Source organism: Agelaius tricolor, unplaced genomic scaffold, assembly GCF_023055355.1.
Source record: "Agelaius tricolor isolate 1412-34295 unplaced genomic scaffold, bAgeTri1.0.p SCAF_2, whole genome shotgun sequence".
NCBI lineage: Eukaryota > Metazoa > Chordata > Aves > Passeriformes > Icteridae > Agelaius > Agelaius tricolor.
Window position 1 is genome coordinate 65675009 of NW_027269262.1, and position 18975 is coordinate 65693983.

The window sequence follows — 18975 nt, forward strand, 5'->3', positions numbered from 1 at the left end:
TTTTTGCTTAATGTGAGGCTCCTTATCTTCTTTTACCCCATGTTCCCAAATCCTTTTGCTTCAGCTGCCTATGCATAAAATGATAATAGAGATGTATTCTCATATCATGGATGCTGATATTTATGAAGCACTCAGACACCATTGGTTTGAAAATCAATGGTTTTATTTATGCTGTCTTTTTTGTTGTGTCACAATGTGAGCTGTGTTTCTCAGTTTAAGTCATGTAAACTGCTGTATAGAGACATTAGCTGTAGGTTGCAGATTCAGCATTTGCCATTGAATGGACTAGAATTTTGTTCCAGGGTCTTGTTTTGAGCTTAATTATTTTGTGCAGTGTCCATGATTTTTAAAAATAATTACATGAGTATTAATTTGTAGGTTTTGGAAACTCAGATAGAGTGAAAGGTATTTTTTCATCCATATAAACACTTGAATATTGTACTTTATACACTAAAAGATAAATTATAAGAAAGCAAAATGTTTAAGTATTTGTTCGCTAAGTGATAAAAGATATCATACAAGCTGGATGTTTAAAGGAAGGGATATTAGCAAATCTAAAAACATGCAAATATGCTTACATAGGTTAGACAGACATTATTACATTTGGCAACATTAATTCTGATGTATTGGGAATGCTGAATATTTGAATTTGCCACACTAATGTTTTTTTAAAGTAAAATCAACATCAGAGCCTGCTTCCAAGTCAAAGAGAGTTCAAGAGGCATCCAACTTAAAAGTAAAATTGGATTCACCTCTTTTATATGGATATTTTTCAGAAGGAACACCTGTGAAGGGGTTCCTCACTCGGTGTGCTGTATTTTCTGACTTAATCAGATCAGACTAAGATTTGGAAAGTAGTTTCTCTAGCAGGGAAGCCACAAGGTATCAAAAAAAACCAGGATAAGTAAGGGCCATAGCACAGCACTGACCTTAGGACACAAGAACTTTTCAGCAGAATGGATGTAGAACTTAGACAGATGATAGTGCACTCTCTCTCCATGCACGTTCTTTCATGTATTTATTTGTTAATATCTTCCTTAAAAATATAGATATAATTTTCATTTACACGTTTCAAGATAATTTGGCGTTGAGCAAAAACCCAGCAAGACAAATTTTAATCCAAACAGATGAATCTGAGCAAAGCTCTAGGAAACTCCAAACCATGTCCAATAATGGAAAATTTTATGGTAGGTGGAAGAACGATAGACAACTGTAATGGCATCATGACAATCAATGAAGCTACAACAACTAAGGTTTTTTTATGACATCAGCTTGCTGAAACTGGTGAGTGTGCAGAGGATTTTTTGCTCATAGACATCAAATTAAATTGAAAATAACAAATTCTAATGAAGAAAATTTAACCTTGAGATAAAAATAATACTGCCTTGCCTATACTTTTCAGAATTATATATTAGCGCTTCAAGGATAAGCATCATCAATATCATGCAAAAATTCAAAATAATTTTTTAAAGCTAGGTAATCTTGTTATTTTTCATGATTTTTTTTTCAAAATTGTAGTCAGAGATTTATAAGGAATAGATTTGAATTTGTCATCTATTGCTGTCTTCAATGCAATCTACAACAGCCAGCACTTTCTTCTAGAACCAAGAGGAGGATTGAGAGAGTGCCATAGTTCTGTTTATTTTACCTTTGATTTTCAATTTATTGATTTACATAAATTAGGAATTCCCCTTCAGAGGGATATTTCAGTTGTCAGAATTCACAAAGGTAATCTACATTCTCTTTTTAAGTCTGATAACCCTTAAGATTACAAGAGAGCCCTTCTTAAGGCTAAAATAACTTTTGTCCTGCAAAAAAACCACTTGAATGCTTTGAAGTAGAAACTTTTATCGTAGGACATGACAATACTGAGTCCATCCTTTTTGTTATAGATTTTTCACCAGACTCGAGTGTTTTCTTGTAGATTGTAGTGTTGTCAACTCTTAGCCCACTCAATTCCTATCAAAAATGAATGGAATTTTTCTGAGTGGCTTGGCTGATTTTGTTTTGGTTTTGTGGGGAGTTTGTTTGCTTGTTTGTTTGTTTGTTTTTTGTCTGCAGCTGTTGTGGCCCAGTTCTCTTGGTGCTTTAAGGGGAAGGTTGCTTGATTTACTCTGAGTGGCGCAAAGGAAAAACAACAAAATTCTTGGGTGGTTCAGTATCAAACTTTTACTTCCAAACTTTAGAATATTTAAGGTAAAAACAAAGTACTCGGCAAATTTAAAATGTAGCCATTTTAGTTAGACAATCAATGATAAAAAGCAAAAAATTAACTTGAGAAAATGCATAAGACAAAAGGAGAAAAAGTGAAAGAAAGTATAAAAGTAGCAAGGTATAAAATCTCCACCTGTGGATCCAGAAATGAGACCTGATTGTTGAAATTTTGAGGTCTCTTGGTCAAAGCGATGTTGCAGTCCTGATCCACCAGGGGTGGGGGAAGCCTTCAGTTTGGAGTGAGAAAAATAGTTGCAATATTTAATACCTAATGATATTTCTGGATGAAATAAAATTACAAATTTTAAAGAATGCATGAACAATAAATAGCTGTGGTGATAACATCTGTTATCTAGCAATTTACATTCGGAAATGTTATATTTTGCTAAGGATGTATAATTTAAGCCATTTTTTTAAAGATTACTAGACTTTTGTATAGATGCATGTGTATTTATGTATTTATTGGGGAATAAAACTGTTTTTTATAGATTGGGACTTTTGAGCACAAGATAGTGAAGTGTCTTGTCTTAGGTATCAGCAAAGATAAAAAGAACAATACCATTTGAATAAAGGAACATGAAAAAGACCAATTTATAACAGCAAATGAGTATGGGAATCCACAGGAACCACCTATTCTATAGAAACTCTATGTAGGAACTGAGAGTTCATGGGAAAAAAGGCAGTGTCTTTTTAAAATGTTTCTTTCTATGAGAAAGGGAACAGGCTACTTGGTGTTTTTTAAAGGGGGAAAATGCACACAGTTTGACAATATTTGCATTCTGTTTTACTCTACTGTATTTTTCTTGTCCACTCTGGAGGTTTGGATTAAATTCATATTCTATTGATAAAGCCATGTAAACTCAAGAAAACTAGTTTTCTCTGCCTCCCCTTCTCTGCATATGTACTTGTCTTTTTTGTTTGTTTATTTATTTTTACTTCTGACTCAACACAGCTGTGTAAAAATAGTGTAGTTTGAGTGCTTATACTTTTCATTCCTGTAATTAATACACAGGAAAGAAAGCATTGAGATAAGTGGAACAATACAATAAAATGTTGGTTTAAACGGGATACTTTTAGAAAAAGAAATATTTTGAAGGAATGAAAGCTTTTCCATCTAAATGATACCATGTAATCTAAACTGGTTTTAAGCTTAAAAAGCATGCAAATCACAGAAAAACTGGAAGAAGGGATTGGCTGGACACAAGAGAAACCCTGACATTTGCAGGAGGAGCTTTTAGAAGAGCAGCCTCAGGTGAGAATTCTCCAGCTGGACTAGGGCTCAGAGAAAAAATTGATAAAAAACTATAGTACTCAGGTAATAGCCTCACTACAGTATATGAAATTGAAGTTTAATATTTGAAGTAATGTAAACGAATGCTCCTAGCTTATTATTCCACTAGAAAAGGAAATATTATTTAAATAACATTACCTGTAAAATTCACTTTCAGCACATGAGAGTTATTACTGAAAATATTTAGTCAACATGAAAGAACATTACTTCTTTTTAAACTCTTGTGGGTGGGAGTCATCTTGTCTAACTTTAGATTTCCACTTTAAGTGGAAATATGGGAGGGAGGTCCCTAAGTTCCCTTTATGGTTGTTGGAGAACTTTATCAATTCAGAGAGTGGAATCAAGAGCTGAGCAAACATCAAACCAATCAAGCATTGGTTGCTAGTCTAAAAAAGTCTCCAGACAAACATTCAACCAGGCCTCCACTCAATGCAATGGAAGAATATCTATGCAGTCACACATAACCAAGTAAATGCAGATGCACAAATTGATGATCTGGTGAGTTACCTTTTCCCAAAAATTCATTAATTGCTACAAATTATTTTATTTATTTATTTGTTTGTTATTATTACATGTTTCACAGGCATTAATACAGATCATTGCTCTGAAAAATAATATATAAATACAAGGATTTAAAAGGGAGTGATTTATGACATAGAGGAAAAAAAATTAAAATAATAGATGATCTTTCCTGTGTCTGTGTCTTTTATTGTTTATATTTACAGTCATTTTTTCTCTTGTATTTGGGTTTGTTTGTTTGGCTTTGACAATGTTTTTTTTAATAGAAAAAAAAAGGATGGCAGAATGTAAGACATGAGAAAGTGGGCAAATAGAAAAAACAGTAGAATGACTAATACTCTTTTCCACCCTACTGTTACCATACCAAATCAATGTAGATTGACTATTTGCTGTATTATTTCACTAAAGAAGTGTATTAATTCTAGAGCTTGACTGAACTTTGAACAGAAAGAATATAATAATTTTTATTTAACTGAAATTTGTTGCCACCTGTGAACCAGATGGTTGCAAAATGTTTCCATTGAAAATATTTAAACATTCAAAGGCAAAATAAAAAAGATAACAGGTTGGATAAAAGAAATATATTTTAGTTTATGAAGGTTTCACTATATGCAATTTCAGTAGAAATAGTAGTTGAAGAATTACTACACAAAATTTAAATTAAATTTTTCACTTATTTTTATGATGTTTTCTATTTCCAGTGTTTCTGGCATATAACCCATCAGGGTACTAAAAAAAAAAAGATTATATACAGTAAATTTGTAGTCATTTACTTGAATAAGTGTTTCATAATGAGGTGATTTGAGAGAAAAGAAAGATTTAATGAAGAGGTAAATATGCAATGAAAATGAAATCAAGCAAGTGAAATAGTTAGTCATGCTAACACTTGGATTATCAATGTATCATCATGCTAATATTTTTATGCATGTGGATTCTTCCCGAATAGAGGCAGGTTGCCACTGGGAGCAACTGGTGCCACTAAGCTTCCAAATTAGTCAGTTCTCCAGCTAAGTAGCTTGGGAAGGTATGCTGAAGGTTTCATCTTTCTAAAGGCTCTATTTATTATCTTTACTTATGTAAAGTGTTCATTAGAAATAATTTTACATTGAAATATGGTAACTTTTTAGCCTCCTTTAATGCAGTCACGAGTCTTTAACTAGCAGACATAAAACTGCTTAATTCTGTGGATATTAATGGATTCATATGTCATAAAGCCAGAAGAAACAGTGTAATCAAGTCTCATATGTGACACAATACAGGACACAGGACTTCAGTGAATTAAATGGTACATCATGTCTAAGTAAATGTGACTGAAATGGAGCATATTAAAATACAGCATACATTTTTTTAATACATTCTTGACTTTAAAAAGCCACTGAAACAGAATTTGTGACAATCCTTCATAGGTTCTCTCAATAAATCCAGCTTCTAAATACATGCAATATGTTGATTCTGAATCATTTTAGCCTCTTACTCAAAATGTCATATGAAACTTAATATAGAACTAAAGTCTATTATCTTTTAATCTTAATGAACAATACCTGAAATCTCTTAAAACCAATACAGCTCATAGCAGGACAAGCTGTATTTACAGTACAGACCCAGTAATTTTTAGTATTTATATTAATCTAATTATATTAATCTACATGTGTTCTTTATATCTACAGCCAATGCAAATTAGTATGGATTTATGATATCAGTCCTTCAATAGTTTGAGTGGAATAGATTAGTAAATGCCAGAGCGGAATTATTTGAATCTCACAGTTAGACCCAAAAAAGTATTATCAGAGAATTAGTAGAGCATTATAGTATTAGTTTCTACTTTTTGAAAAACCTCTCACAGTTTCTAAGACCATACAGCCTAAAAATGGTCTAGAATTTTTACTTTTAAGAGCTCTCCAAAAATTCTAAGGAGTTTTACAAAGGGAAGTAAAAATCTATATGCACTTCTGTGACTGCAAGAGTTTTTATACTAAACCATGTATTCTGAATTCCATTGTTACTTTGGATTTCTTAAATGTCTTCTTTTTTGATAGGGGAGAGATGCAGATGTATGTAATGCCATCGAGCAAGTTACATAAAGGATCTTATTTTTATACTCAAATTATTTTGATTAATTACATCCCACTTATTTTTCTCTCTCTTAAGATACTGTTTGTGCACATATGCAGTGTCATATGAGTGTATCCATGCAAATCAATAAATCAATGTCCATGCTAGTGTCTATATACAAGTTGTCACATAAAATTTATAACAACTTCAGGACATGTTTGCCCCTCAAAATATGGCTTGTTCAAGATTCCTCTTGCCAGAAGAATTAATAACTTCTAGTTTTGTTATTAATTATTACTCATGTGTTTTAAATTGATTGAACCAATCAAAACTAGAATAATTCATAATTTAAAAAATTAATTTTATTATTGGTTTAGTTTATCTGTGGGGGGGTGTTTTTTAAAATGCTTCAAGGAATACTTTGGCAAACATGGTTTAGCATCTCCAACACTTTAATTTTCTCTGAAGTTTCTGAGAAGAGTTCAACTTTTTTCTTCCAAGTCTAATTCTAAACCCCATGTTTTTAAAGTCTCCATAAGGTTAATTTTAAATGTTCAGAAGTCTGGTAACTTAAAATAGCTTAACTTACCTTGCACCAGATTTTGCTTATCATGTTTTTGAGGACATTGCTCCATTACAGATTTCTAAGTCAGCAGTATTAAGATATCAAATGTTTCTAAGCAGATCAAATTACTTAAATGGCTAATTTGTTTATTTGTTTGTTTGTTCCTGGCAACAATGATTTACTGGTATAGTGATTATGAGAAGAGCATTTCACAGTGTTAGTATTCCATTTGAACTTATAAGTAATTTTCTGTCAACAGCACTATTAGTAAAATTCTGTGTATTATATTACTCAAAGAAATCTTATAAGTAACTTCAGATTTTAAACTCTATGGATTATATCTATCTAAAATAAGCAATATGTATCAAATTATTCTTTTTGATTTTGTTTCCCTTGAACAGAAATCTTCTGTCAAAAGTGAAAAGATCTTTACTTTTCTAGTGGAATTCCTTTTCATTTCTCTCATTGTTATGGATTCATAAGTAAGCAATTTCACATTTTATTACAAAATAAGTAGAGGCAGGTGTCTAGAAGATGGGGAGAATGGCATACTCAATTTCCTTGTGGCATATATTAAAGTTTTAGGAACATATTTGGCTGGCCTTCTGCTGGATTTCGTCAAACTTCAGCTGATGGGTAAGTAAGCATCGTATAAACATTTTCTTTGTTGTACCAAAGTTTAACTTGTCTTCATTCAGACTTAATTTTTGCATATAGTTGAGTGTTGTTAGCAACCAATATAGGAAAAACCAAACTGTCAATAAGAAAAGGCAAACAAAGCATAAAAAAGCCAGACATTGAGTTACATATTGTTTTAATACAGAATAAGCTATATCTAATAAAAAGTTCCATTGGCTTCCTTGTTGGTATTTAGTGTTACTGTTACTTTAACAATAGCTATTATATTGCAAACTTTTTTTTATGGTTGCTGTAAGACCATAAGTTTTACACATCTTCTAACTGCTCTATTTCTTTGAAACATAGCTTTATCTTTTGAAAGGATAATATACCTAAGTTACACCAGTAAGCTGGCTGCAGGTTAAAATGAATTCTATTCAAGGTGATGTAACTACCTGTACAAAGTGGAATTAAGGGTATATGATCCACTTTTGCTTCATTGCATGCTTAGTGTTGTTGTGCAATTTAGGTTTATAAAGACGCTTCTGAGTGAGCACCAAAAAAAGAGTCTGAGAGTCATGGCTATGAAGACTCTTCCTTTAATTTCTCCTTATTATTCTTTAATCAGAACTATTGCTTGTGAGTCATGTGAGACCAATCTCCAAAATGCATGCCAATGAATAATTTACTCCTGATTTGGTACAATCTCAGGAGTCATTCAGGAAACCCACATGATGTATGCTGCTAAGTAGCAACCTGAATGAGAGATGCATGCTCCTGCTCTGCCATTTCTGCTCACATAAATTTTAACTTCTAAATCTAAAATACTTTATAGATTATCTTTTCATTTAATTTATACTTCCCTTAATTCCTCAATAATTGTTCTCTTTTCCAGATTAATTTTAGGAAATCTGTAGACAGCTCCATGCAAATGCCTTGCCTCAAAACGGAAATTTCTGGAATTATAGCCTCTATATACTTAGACACCTGGCATTCTATGTACAGTATCTATTCTACAAAAATTTATGTTTATGTGAATTGGGATGTAGAATAGTTGATGGTTTTTATGTTATATCACTTAATGATTTTTATCTTCTAGGTCAAATATAATTGAAAAAATATCTCAGTCTTGCTAAATTGACTTTACAATGCAAAAGGTAACTACACAATGAAGTAATGCTAATTTGGAGAAAACATTATGATATGAGAGGAACTTGAGAGGAAAACCATGTAGGCTAGTACCACTTACCTCTTTCTATGCTATCAAGGTGTGCACACAATTTCTGTTACACTTATGTATTTAGAAAAGATCACATTCCAGTAAGGTTATAGCTGCTGGAACAGTTCCACAACCATTGTGAAAATTAAAGAATTGAAGTATACAATTTCTATTTCATTTTTCATCATCCATATTAAATATGCTTATAGATGGCAGCCAGATAATATTTTATATGAGGGAAAAAGCCCTAAGTTTTCAAATATATCATCCATATGTCTGATTTTTAATTTCCTTTCTTTGAATATATTTGCCAATAAAATATCCAGTGAATTTGACAAAGTCTTTTTATTTTTGGGGAATATTAGGTCATGCTTGCGGGTGGGGAAGAGAAAAGGATGAGAAAATGTTATACATTGAGAAAACATTATGATTTCATGCTATGTGTTCTGATGCAGAAAAAAATCCAAAATTGAGTAGTTCCATGCATTCAGCTAGATTTAGGAAAAGGTCTTTAAAAATAGAAATTGAAGTAATCATGCATATGCATACATATAATGTTTATGTACCTTTCCTGCAGAAGAAAATGTGCATTAATATTCACATTTGACATCCAAAGTATGTTGAAATTATTAAAATATTCAATTAGCAGGAGGGAAGGAAATGTCATATTTTGATATTCAGGAACCTCTAGATAGCCATAAGAAACTGTAAAATTATGATATTTTACAGGAGGTCAGAAATTACAGACTATGACCTTGTGCCTATTTTAGTGTGAAGAGTCTGTTTAGTCATCAAATAATGAGGAAATGGACCTCCTACAAAAAGATCAGTTAAGATCCACTGAGATTTGCTGCATGCAGTGCTTCACTCTTTTCTTCAAAGAAACGTATTTTAAGGACTGAGTTTTATGAATAATTATTAAAAAGGCTGTAAGGGGCCATTTAATACATAGGAGTATATATATGTAATATAGCATGAAGAATCCTGAACTCCTTTGGAAAAGAATATTCAGGATTTAAAAGGGCATAAGTTTTTGAGAAGATAACTGTATGTTCATAGAGTGATAGAATCACAGAGTGGTTTGGGTTGGAAGAGACCTTAAAGATCACTTACTTCCAACCCTCTGTCATGGGCAAGGGCACCTGCCATTAGACAGGTTGCTCCAAGCCCCATCCAACTTTTCTTTGAACCTTCTTAGGGATAGAGCAACCACAACTTCTCTGGGCAACCTATTCCAGTGCTTCACCACCTGCACAGTAAAGAATTTTCCCTTGATGCATAATCTAAACCTACTCTATTTCAGTTTGAAGCATTTCCCCCTTATCCTGTGACCACATGCCCTTGTAAAATGCCCTTCTCCATTTTTTTGTAGGTCCCCATTAGGCACTGGAAGGCCACAATTAGGTCACCCTGAGGCCTTTTGTTTTCCTGGCTCAACAAACCCAAGACTCTCAGGCTCTCCTCACAGAAGAGGTGCTTCCATTCCTTTAACCATCCTGGAGGCCCTCCTCTGGACTGGCTCCAACAGGACATTGTTCTTCCTGTGCTATAAGTTGACAAGGTAATGCTTTTGTTTCACCTTATAGCACTGTGTAATCATTTTACATAAAATGTTGCACACAGTTACAAAAAAAAAAAAAAATATCACTGCTGACTCAGTATTTGCAATTAGGAAAAAGCAGAGAATATATTAAGTTTCATAGCTATTGACCCTTTATATATATATAAATTTATTTATTTATTTATTTATTTATTTAGAGAGAAAGACTGAGGAGCAGATGATTAGCTGTTTAGTAAAATAAAAGGTTAAAAGGTTCAATGGTTTTAATACAAAATCCATTCTCATTGAATGTCCAGTAATTCTACAGTCTTTTCCTCTAATTAATTTCTATGCTTTCTTCTCTCTTATCCATGATCCTTTCTCATTTCCCTCTTTTAAAACAATCTGTGAGGTTTTCTATTATTTGATTACTTAACTTCAGACTTTCAGAGTTTCCAACTTTCCCAATTCCAACTGCCTCACATCTTTCTGGCTAGAGTGTCAGGCTGAAAATTCTCTGAGGTTTCTGTTCTACAAGGGCAGAGTGGTGTAAGAAGTTTGGGTTATTGTTCCCATTCTGAATATGCTATGTGTATCTTAACTATCCTTGTAGCCATCCATACTGAATGACAGTAAGAAAACAGGGAGAAAAAGGGAGCTTTTTATTTTTTACTGAGCCATTCAAAATTTTGCCTACCAAATTTAGCAGGCACAAATCATGTTTTGAAACAAATTCAAAATTTTATAGTAGCTCTGAAGGTCACAAGATATCTTGTGTTAGTCAAATTGTATAGAACAATCAGTCAAAGGAAAGTCTTTGTCAGTGCTCCTGAATCAGTAGGGACAAAAGACATTAGATGTTTCTTTAGAGGTTCTTAAAGATATCTATACTGTAATATCATGTTCTACATTGTTATACTAATAATTTGGCTATAGATTTGCAGCAAACATTTGTTCCTTGTTCAACACTTCTAATCAATTTAATTTCTCTGTTTTGTTTTCTGTGTTGCACTTCCCTTCATTCAGTCATTCTCTCCAAATCTTTCCTTAGATTTTTCCTAGTCCTCCTTACTTCAGGAGGTCTACCATGGATTTGCACTGCACAGTGTATTTAATGACTTATTTGAAGATATGGCAGTGTTAAAGTGTAGTGCAGAAAGACTTGAGCTTCATTTTTACTAAATTAATTACTCCATTTCTAATTGAAGCCTATACAGAATATTTTCAATTCAGTAATAACTGTAAATCATAACTCACATCCTCTGAAAAATAAAAAAATGTGTGGGGAAAGTTCTTGCATTTTATTCTGTATTGCAACTGCTATCCTGTGACTGGAACCCAAACAATTTGATTTCAATCTTAGTAATGTATCCCCGAGTGCTACATTAGAGACATTCTTTTATCTCTAATGTTGATGAACCTAAAAATTAATGTTATGAATTCTTTGATTTTTATTCAAGAAGTCTGGTTTTTAGGCTGATGGCTCACATCTGTGCAAAGAAAATAGTTTCAACACCTGCAACATCTTTGCAAGCGAAGGAAGAGATCTCTTGTTGTCTGTTGTAACCAAAGATGCCAGAATTTCTGCACAATAACAAAACCTTTGTTCTTTTCTTCTCAAGCTCTGCTTCTTGCTGTGCACATATAAATTTTATCTCCTCTTCTCAGCACTAGAAGGCTCAGACACTGAATTCTGTGTGAAAATGAATAAACTGACTTTATACTCGATTCCCATGACAGAAATAAGGGCACTGGGGACTGTAGGACACACAAAAAAATATTTCCAGTGGCTTTCCAAATCTCACTATAGCTAAGTTTCTATGTAACTTTTAGACACTGTATTTAAAGGGAGTGAAAATAATTTTGCTACTGATGTTGACTTTTCCATATTAGAAGAAAGTACTATGTATGTTTGACATAATTCTAATAATAGAAAAACTTATTTCTTCTTTCTGTTATTGGAAATTGTGTTTCCATTCTTTCATTTGTGTGACAGCTGTAAAGCATACTTTATCTTTAATTACTTTCAAGGGAAAGAGGTGAGCTATTTGCTCTGTTTCAGGTTTTGATATTTCAGTGTTAGAGGAAACGAAGAACCATGAGTAGAATAATTTACTTCACTCCTATTTACAAAATCCTGTCTTCTTTTTTTCAAAATTTATTACTTTTTTCTGTGATTAAGTGTTCACTATTAAAGAAAATATGTTTTAAATTGCTAAACCTAATTACAGAAACATTCTGCAAATATGCTTAGGCATCAAATAACTTTCCAATGACATTCTGATATTCTTGACATTCTGATATTGGTTATTCTTTTATTTTTGAAGGATTTGTGTTCAGTCTGGATGTTTTATTTATTATCTTGAAATATATTTATTGTTATAAGTAGTCTAAGCTGAGATAAAATCCCCTTGATTTAGATTTTAAATAATAACTGGTTTGTTTTAAAAAAGACTTGCTGACTGACTTGACTAATTTATTATTTTTTACTTAAAATAGTCACAGAAACTCAGCTGCACTATAGATCCGTAGCTGGGATTTGGTAGAGATTCCATTTTGCCAGAGAGGAAAGTATAAACCCATGCTTTAATGTAATCTTAATGACGACTCTTTCAATAATTTCTCTGTATGCGCAAAGCTCTTTTGATGTTGTTGTTTTTGTTGTTGATTTTTAGGTACTAGCTGTCCACTAAGCTGTGGAGCTTGGCAGTAAGGAACAGAATTGCCATCCTTTTCTTGTGTAGTCGAAAGATGTAATTGATAGGACGCAATGAATCCCTGATTTGTTTGGAAAATTTAGTTCTTTTCCTGTCTCACCCGCTTTGGCATTAAAGTGTGTAAGCCCATCTATTCTGTTGTTGTAAGTCCGAGGTTTTGCAGGTGTAAATCCATCTGATTCTAGAAGTGGTTTTAAAGTTTTATGCTCTACTATACAGTGATAATTCTTAGGTAGTTGTCACAATGTCAATTGCTCCAGCTGTTCTGAAGTCTTTCCAGAGTCACAGACAAGTACATTAAATTTAATTGATATGGAAATACTTTTCACCAGCTACATAACTCACTCTTTCAGATAATGTAAAACAAAAAAAGCCCCAAAATTCATAGTGAAGCTTTACTGAAAACTCATCTGTGCATCCTTTTATGTGAATGGGCAATGTCCACCTGTTTTTCAATATTCCAAGCAAGACTGTGGTATTGTTAAAGACTGATGTGTTCTCCATATCTAAACCATTTATATTAATAATATAAATTTAATATAATACTTAGGAGTGTGCATATATGTATATATGTGTATATATATCTATATCTGTTCTATTGTTTCTATCTTCTAGTTATGTAAAAATTAGGGTCATTAAGACAGTAAAACCTGATTAGGTTGTCCCAATGCCCTGACCCGATATAATTCTATGCTTTCCTCCCTCTGTGATCTCTGGTTCTTTTCTGGCTTCCGTAAGCCATTTGTTTAAATAAAAAACAAACACACAAATAACCTGAGCAGAGCTGTCAACTTTTTCTTGGTACACTACTATCTTTAGGTTCGCTCTTGATGTAATCTCATAATTTTCTCTTTGTGCAACATGGCAAAAATTAGAAGGATGGAGGAAGTATAAAATGTACCTCTTTCCTCACATCTGCAAATGGGAAATGAGATTCTAAATTGAGTCTGGGTGGAATGAAGTTAACTTTCTTCATGGCAACCCATACGATGCTGTGATGTGCATTTGTGGCTAAAAGTGTTGATAACACAGTAATCATTTATCTATTGCTCAGCAATGCACAGCACCAAGGCTTTCTTTTTTCATCTCATGTTCTTTCAGAATAAGTAGGCTTGGGGTGGACAAGAATTTGAGAGTGAACATAGCTGAGACAACCAAACTCACCAAATGGATAGTAAGTAATGGATAGCTTAATACTGTAAGCTGTCATGCTCAGCAGTAAGAAGCTCAGGGAAAATAGTAAGAAGAGGGAAGTTCGCGATTGTGGTCTTTGTCTTTCCAAGCAACTGTTAAGTATGCTAAGGGTCCTACTTCCCAGGAAGCGGCTGGACATCTGCTTACTAACAGGAAGAACTAAAAGAAATTGTTTTTCTGCTTTGGTCACCTAAGTGTTTTTTGCCTAATTTATTGAGCTGTCATTATCTTGATCCACACACTTTCTTGCCTTCCTTCTGTTTTGATCCCATCCTGTGGAAGATGGGAGGGAGCAAGAGCCAGGCATAGTGTCTGGCAGGGATTAACCCACCACAGACTTTACATGGGCAGACAGGGAGACTGCATAAATGTAAGGACACAAACAAAAACACACATAGGTATGGATAAATGGATTGGTGTTGAGTTTATTCTACAGTTTTTGAAATAGCTTGGTAATGGTATAGTGTGAAAAAAAATCACCTAATAAATTAATATCTATAGAAATGAGAACACATTTTTTCCATCTGAAAAAAAAAATTAAAAATATTTATAGATCTCTCTTTGCATAAAAAAATCTGTGACCTGAAAAGGGCACTTGTTCACACTGTTGGTATGAGGCTTAGATCAATATCTTTTAAGTAGCTAGAGAATACCTCTAACCTTTTGGAAATAAAAATCCAATGAAAGTTTCCTGTGGTGTTTATCTTAAAAACAGAGGTAGGAGATTAACAAAGCAAACAAATCAGAAAATACTCAAAACGTCCGACCACATGCTCCTTAACCATCAGAGCACACATATATCTTAAATTATGTATGCATTATATGTGCATTTACTATACTATCAAAAATGTTTTTCTTCCATGTGTTCTTTTGTGTTAATAGAATGGAAATTTGGAGGAGAGGTGAAACCTGTATGACATATCTGTCAAAATATTCATTACAAACAAAACTCTTCACACTTTTTAACAGTAGATGTTATTTTATGCAGAAGTTTTGATGTCAGCATGATTATCTCTTTGTCATTCCTAGTTTGTAAGTACTCTTTTTGCCTAATTTGACAGCATTCATTCTTCTTCTGTAACTTTTTAAATGTCTATTCCTTCAGAAAAGCTAGCATTCTGTTGTCAAGTAGATTTTTACAGTAGTAGGTAAATCATCACTGACCTTTTCTAGATTGTCTGCAATGTCCCTTATTTGACATGATTAACACTATGCAATTTATTGATCATATTGTATTTTATTTCATTTTAGCTTTTATTATGTTCTGCATAGTAATTAAAGTGAAGCTTATGTTGTAAGTATAATTTTTCTCTCACAATAATTTAGTCCTGATGTATACTTTTTTCTTTTTTTTTTCCATTCACTCTAATTTCTTTATTATTTTTTGGAATTAGGAAGTCATTAAAGAAGATGGCGAGAGACATAAATATGAAAATCATAGAATCTTAGAATCATGGAACAGTTTGAGTTTGAAGACATCTTTACTGATCATCTAGTTCAAACTTCCATTACAATAAGCAGGGACATCTTAAACTACAAGAGGTTGCTAAGATTCCCATCCAATCTGACCAGTAATATTTCCAGTGATGGGATATACACCACCTCTCTGGGCAACCTGCTCCAGGGTCACACCACCCTCATTGTAAAATATACTTCCTTATATCAAATCTATGTTGACCTTCTACATGCTTAAAACCACTACCTCTTGTCCTATTGCAGCAGACCCTGAGAAAATGTTTCTCAAAAAGTTCTTTTAAGTACTCAAAGGCTGCAATGCGGTTTCCCCAGAGCCTTCTCTTCTGCAGGCTGAACAACCCCAACTCTCTCAGACTTTTCTCATAGAAGAGATATTTCATCCCTCCAATCATCTTCATGGCTCTCCTCCAGATTCACTCCAACAAGTACTTATCATTCCTGTGCTGAGGACATCAGAGTTGGATTCAGTATTCCAGGTGAGGTCTCCTAGGAATGAAGGGGAAGAATCACCTCCACAGACTTGTTGGCCACCTCTTCTCCTGATGCAGCCCAGGATATGGTTGACTTTCTGGACTGCAAATGCACTGCTGACTCAGGTCCACCCTTTCATGCCCCAGGACCCACAAGTCCTTCTCAGCAGGAATGTTCTCAATTCTCCAGCCTGTAAAATTATTAAATTTGATCTTCATAAGATCCATTAGACATCCTCTATGCACGAGTTATATTGCCTAGCTGAAAAGCTAGCATAGAAAATTGTTATGATATTTTCTCAGTGTTTTATTTTGGGACATTATACCTTAAAGTTGTACCATCCTGAAAAGTAAAAATTGAATCAGGGTTAGAAACTGGAAATGGACATATCCAATATTGTGTATTAAAAAGCAAATGCAGGGAAACAATTTTTGAGCTCAGGAAAATATGTTTTTGAGCTTTATTTGACAAAATGGCTCAGCATAGCTTAAAACAGTATGAGAGGAGTTCTGAAATGGCACCTGTCTGCTTATCCATTTGTAATATTGACAGAGCATAGATTTGTAGTATGCAGAGTTGACAATTTCCAACCAGATGTTGAAGCACTGATCTACATGACAGGAATTGTGATCATTAGTTGCCATGCTTGAAAAGGATGTGGATAGATTCAATGTGGTTAGGTGCAATCAGTCCTGAAATTAATGCATAAATGGAAGAGACACTTTTTCATTATTGCCTACTTTGGGGGAAACAGTGGGTGCACTACTGTCAGAGTTCAGACTGATAGATATTGATACAAATCATTTTTATATGATCTGCCTATTTATTAGAATTGCTTTTCTGCTCTCTATATGGAAGTCCATGATGCATTACATTCTGAACTTCCTAATGTTCAGATTGCTGTTCTCATCGCAAGAAATAATGAAATGGATTCATTACTTTATTCTTAAAATATTCTGATTTATTTTAGGTTATACCTTCTTCAGGGATTTCATATACCCTTTTGTTGTCTAGTTCATTTATTTTATTGTAGATGTGAACATATTATACATATTTTGAGGACAAAAAATTTCAACAAATATTTTTAGATTATTCATGCACATAAACGAAACAAGGACAAGGACATGAGAAGATACAAATTCCTATTAATGTTTTCAGTATTGATAAACTCAATATTATTAATGTAATGATGAAAAGAGAGGAATTAAGATGACAGGCAACTGCTTTTTTAGTTGCATCTATACAAAAGAAGCAATCTTTTTGGTATATTTTTAAATTTTCCTTTGAAATTATGTTTTGCAGAACATGGTTCTCTCACTTTGAATTTAGAAATGAAAGTTCAATTAAATAATAATCTATTAGTACCTCAAATTTTGCATATGTGGGGGATTCTACTTTACGTATTTATCTTTTGAATTCAGAAGATGAAACTGTGAAAGCTGAAAGAAACCACAGTGAGTTCTCTGGACACAAAGATAATAAAAGGAAATTAACACAACTACAGTGATACAAACTATCTGATTAAAAATGATTTATTAGTCTAAGCTTGCAGCACTACTCCTGGGCTTCAGGCCAGTATCCCTCTGGAGAGTTATACTTGTGGAGGAAAAGAAGAAAACATATCCTTCACTGCTAATTTTAAAAATATATCAAACTATTTTGAAGTTGAATATATGATTAGAACACTAAAACTAAGAGTAGGAGGACAAAATGCTGTTAAGATATACAAACACAAATGTGCCATTAATGTAAGCCTGAGAACAACTGACCTCTTTGGTATTTTCAAATGGGTTTGGGTGCTTGAACTTTACCTTCATCTCTACATTATTTTTAGAGAGAGAATTGTACATGCATTTCTTTAAAATTCCTCCTATGCCTTATTTCAAATGTTGAATATTTGGGTTATTACCCTTTATCTCTCTTGCTACTTTAATAATGCTTCTTTTGTCATGTCATCTTAGATCTGTACAGACTTCATTTTTTAGCTTTTTTATTTGCTTAGAGTCTGTTCTGTGACAGGTAAGGTGTTTTTCTTTGTATAACTTCATGAAGTAAATACCTGCTTAGAAATACCTCCTGAAAATAATAATTGCAAATGAAGCCAGGAAGTCAGCTTCCTCCAGGGCCCAATTTAAATGCCTCTAACACATACGTGGGGAATAAACAAGAGGAGTTACACCTGCAGGGCTATGATCTTATTGTCATGGAGGTGTGGTGGAATGGCTGCTGTGGAATGCAAGGATACAGGCTCTTTAGGAAGGACAAAGAGGGGGTGCTGCCTTCCCTGGCGATGACTAGCTGGAGTGCATGGAGCTCCACCTAGGGATAAATGAGCAGTAGCCTGAGAGTTTATGAGTCAGGATTAAAGGGAGAGCAGGGACAGGAGGGGGCATTATAGTGTGGGTCTGGGGCAGCCCACCCAACAGAAGACTGAGTTTATGAGGCCCCTTACAGACAATAGGAGCAGCCTCATGTTCACAAACCCCTGTGGGGGACTTCAACTGCCCCAATATCACATCAATTTTTCTGTGTTGGAGGGAAAACAAAGACAGGCATGAGCAAGTTCTTAGAACGTGTTGGTGGCCCTCTCCAAGTACAGCAAGGAGATGTTGCACTGAACCTTTTTCTTACCAGCAAAAAGGAGCTGTTGAGGTGGGGAACATAATGCTGAAGGGCAGCCTTGGCTGCTGTGACAATGAAATGGTGGACTTTGAGATCCTTAGTGAAGTGGGAAGAGCCCGCAGCAAGCTCACTACCCTAGACTTCTAGAAAACAAACTTTGGCTTCTTCAGGGTTCTGCTTGGTAGAGTGCTGTGTGATAAAGCCTTGGAGAGAAGAGGGGCTCAAGAAAGCTTGTTAATATTGAAGGATCACCTTAGGCAAAAATAACAGGAGGCCTGTGTGGATAACCAAGGAATTCCTGAACAACCTCACACACAAAAAAGAAGCCCACAGAGAGTGGAAACAGGGTCAAGTAACCTGGGATAAATACAGAGAGATTATCCAAGCAGCCAGAGATCAGGTTAAGGAAGCTGAAGCTCTGATAAAACTAAACTTGGCCAAGGACACTAATGGTAAGAGAAGGCTAGGGAAAACATG

The 18975-nt window shown here is 33.9% G+C and overlaps 1 long non-coding RNA gene across 4 annotated transcripts in view; it reads left to right on the forward strand.

The window, feature by feature from the left end:
• The window catches only part of LOC139587244 (uncharacterized), a 56603-nt gene that overhangs the window by 9665 nt on the left and 27963 nt on the right, over positions 1-18975 (forward strand). For 2 of the 4 annotated variants that reach the window (XR_011678352.1, XR_011678350.1), the window contains 2 exons: positions 9851-10039; positions 11479-17372. This is a non-coding gene — a long non-coding RNA (uncharacterized lncRNA). Of the gene's footprint in view, positions 1-9850; positions 10040-11478; positions 17373-18975 lie in introns of those variants that run through there. The other 2 variants (XR_011678351.1, XR_011678353.1) reach the window with 2 other exon arrangements.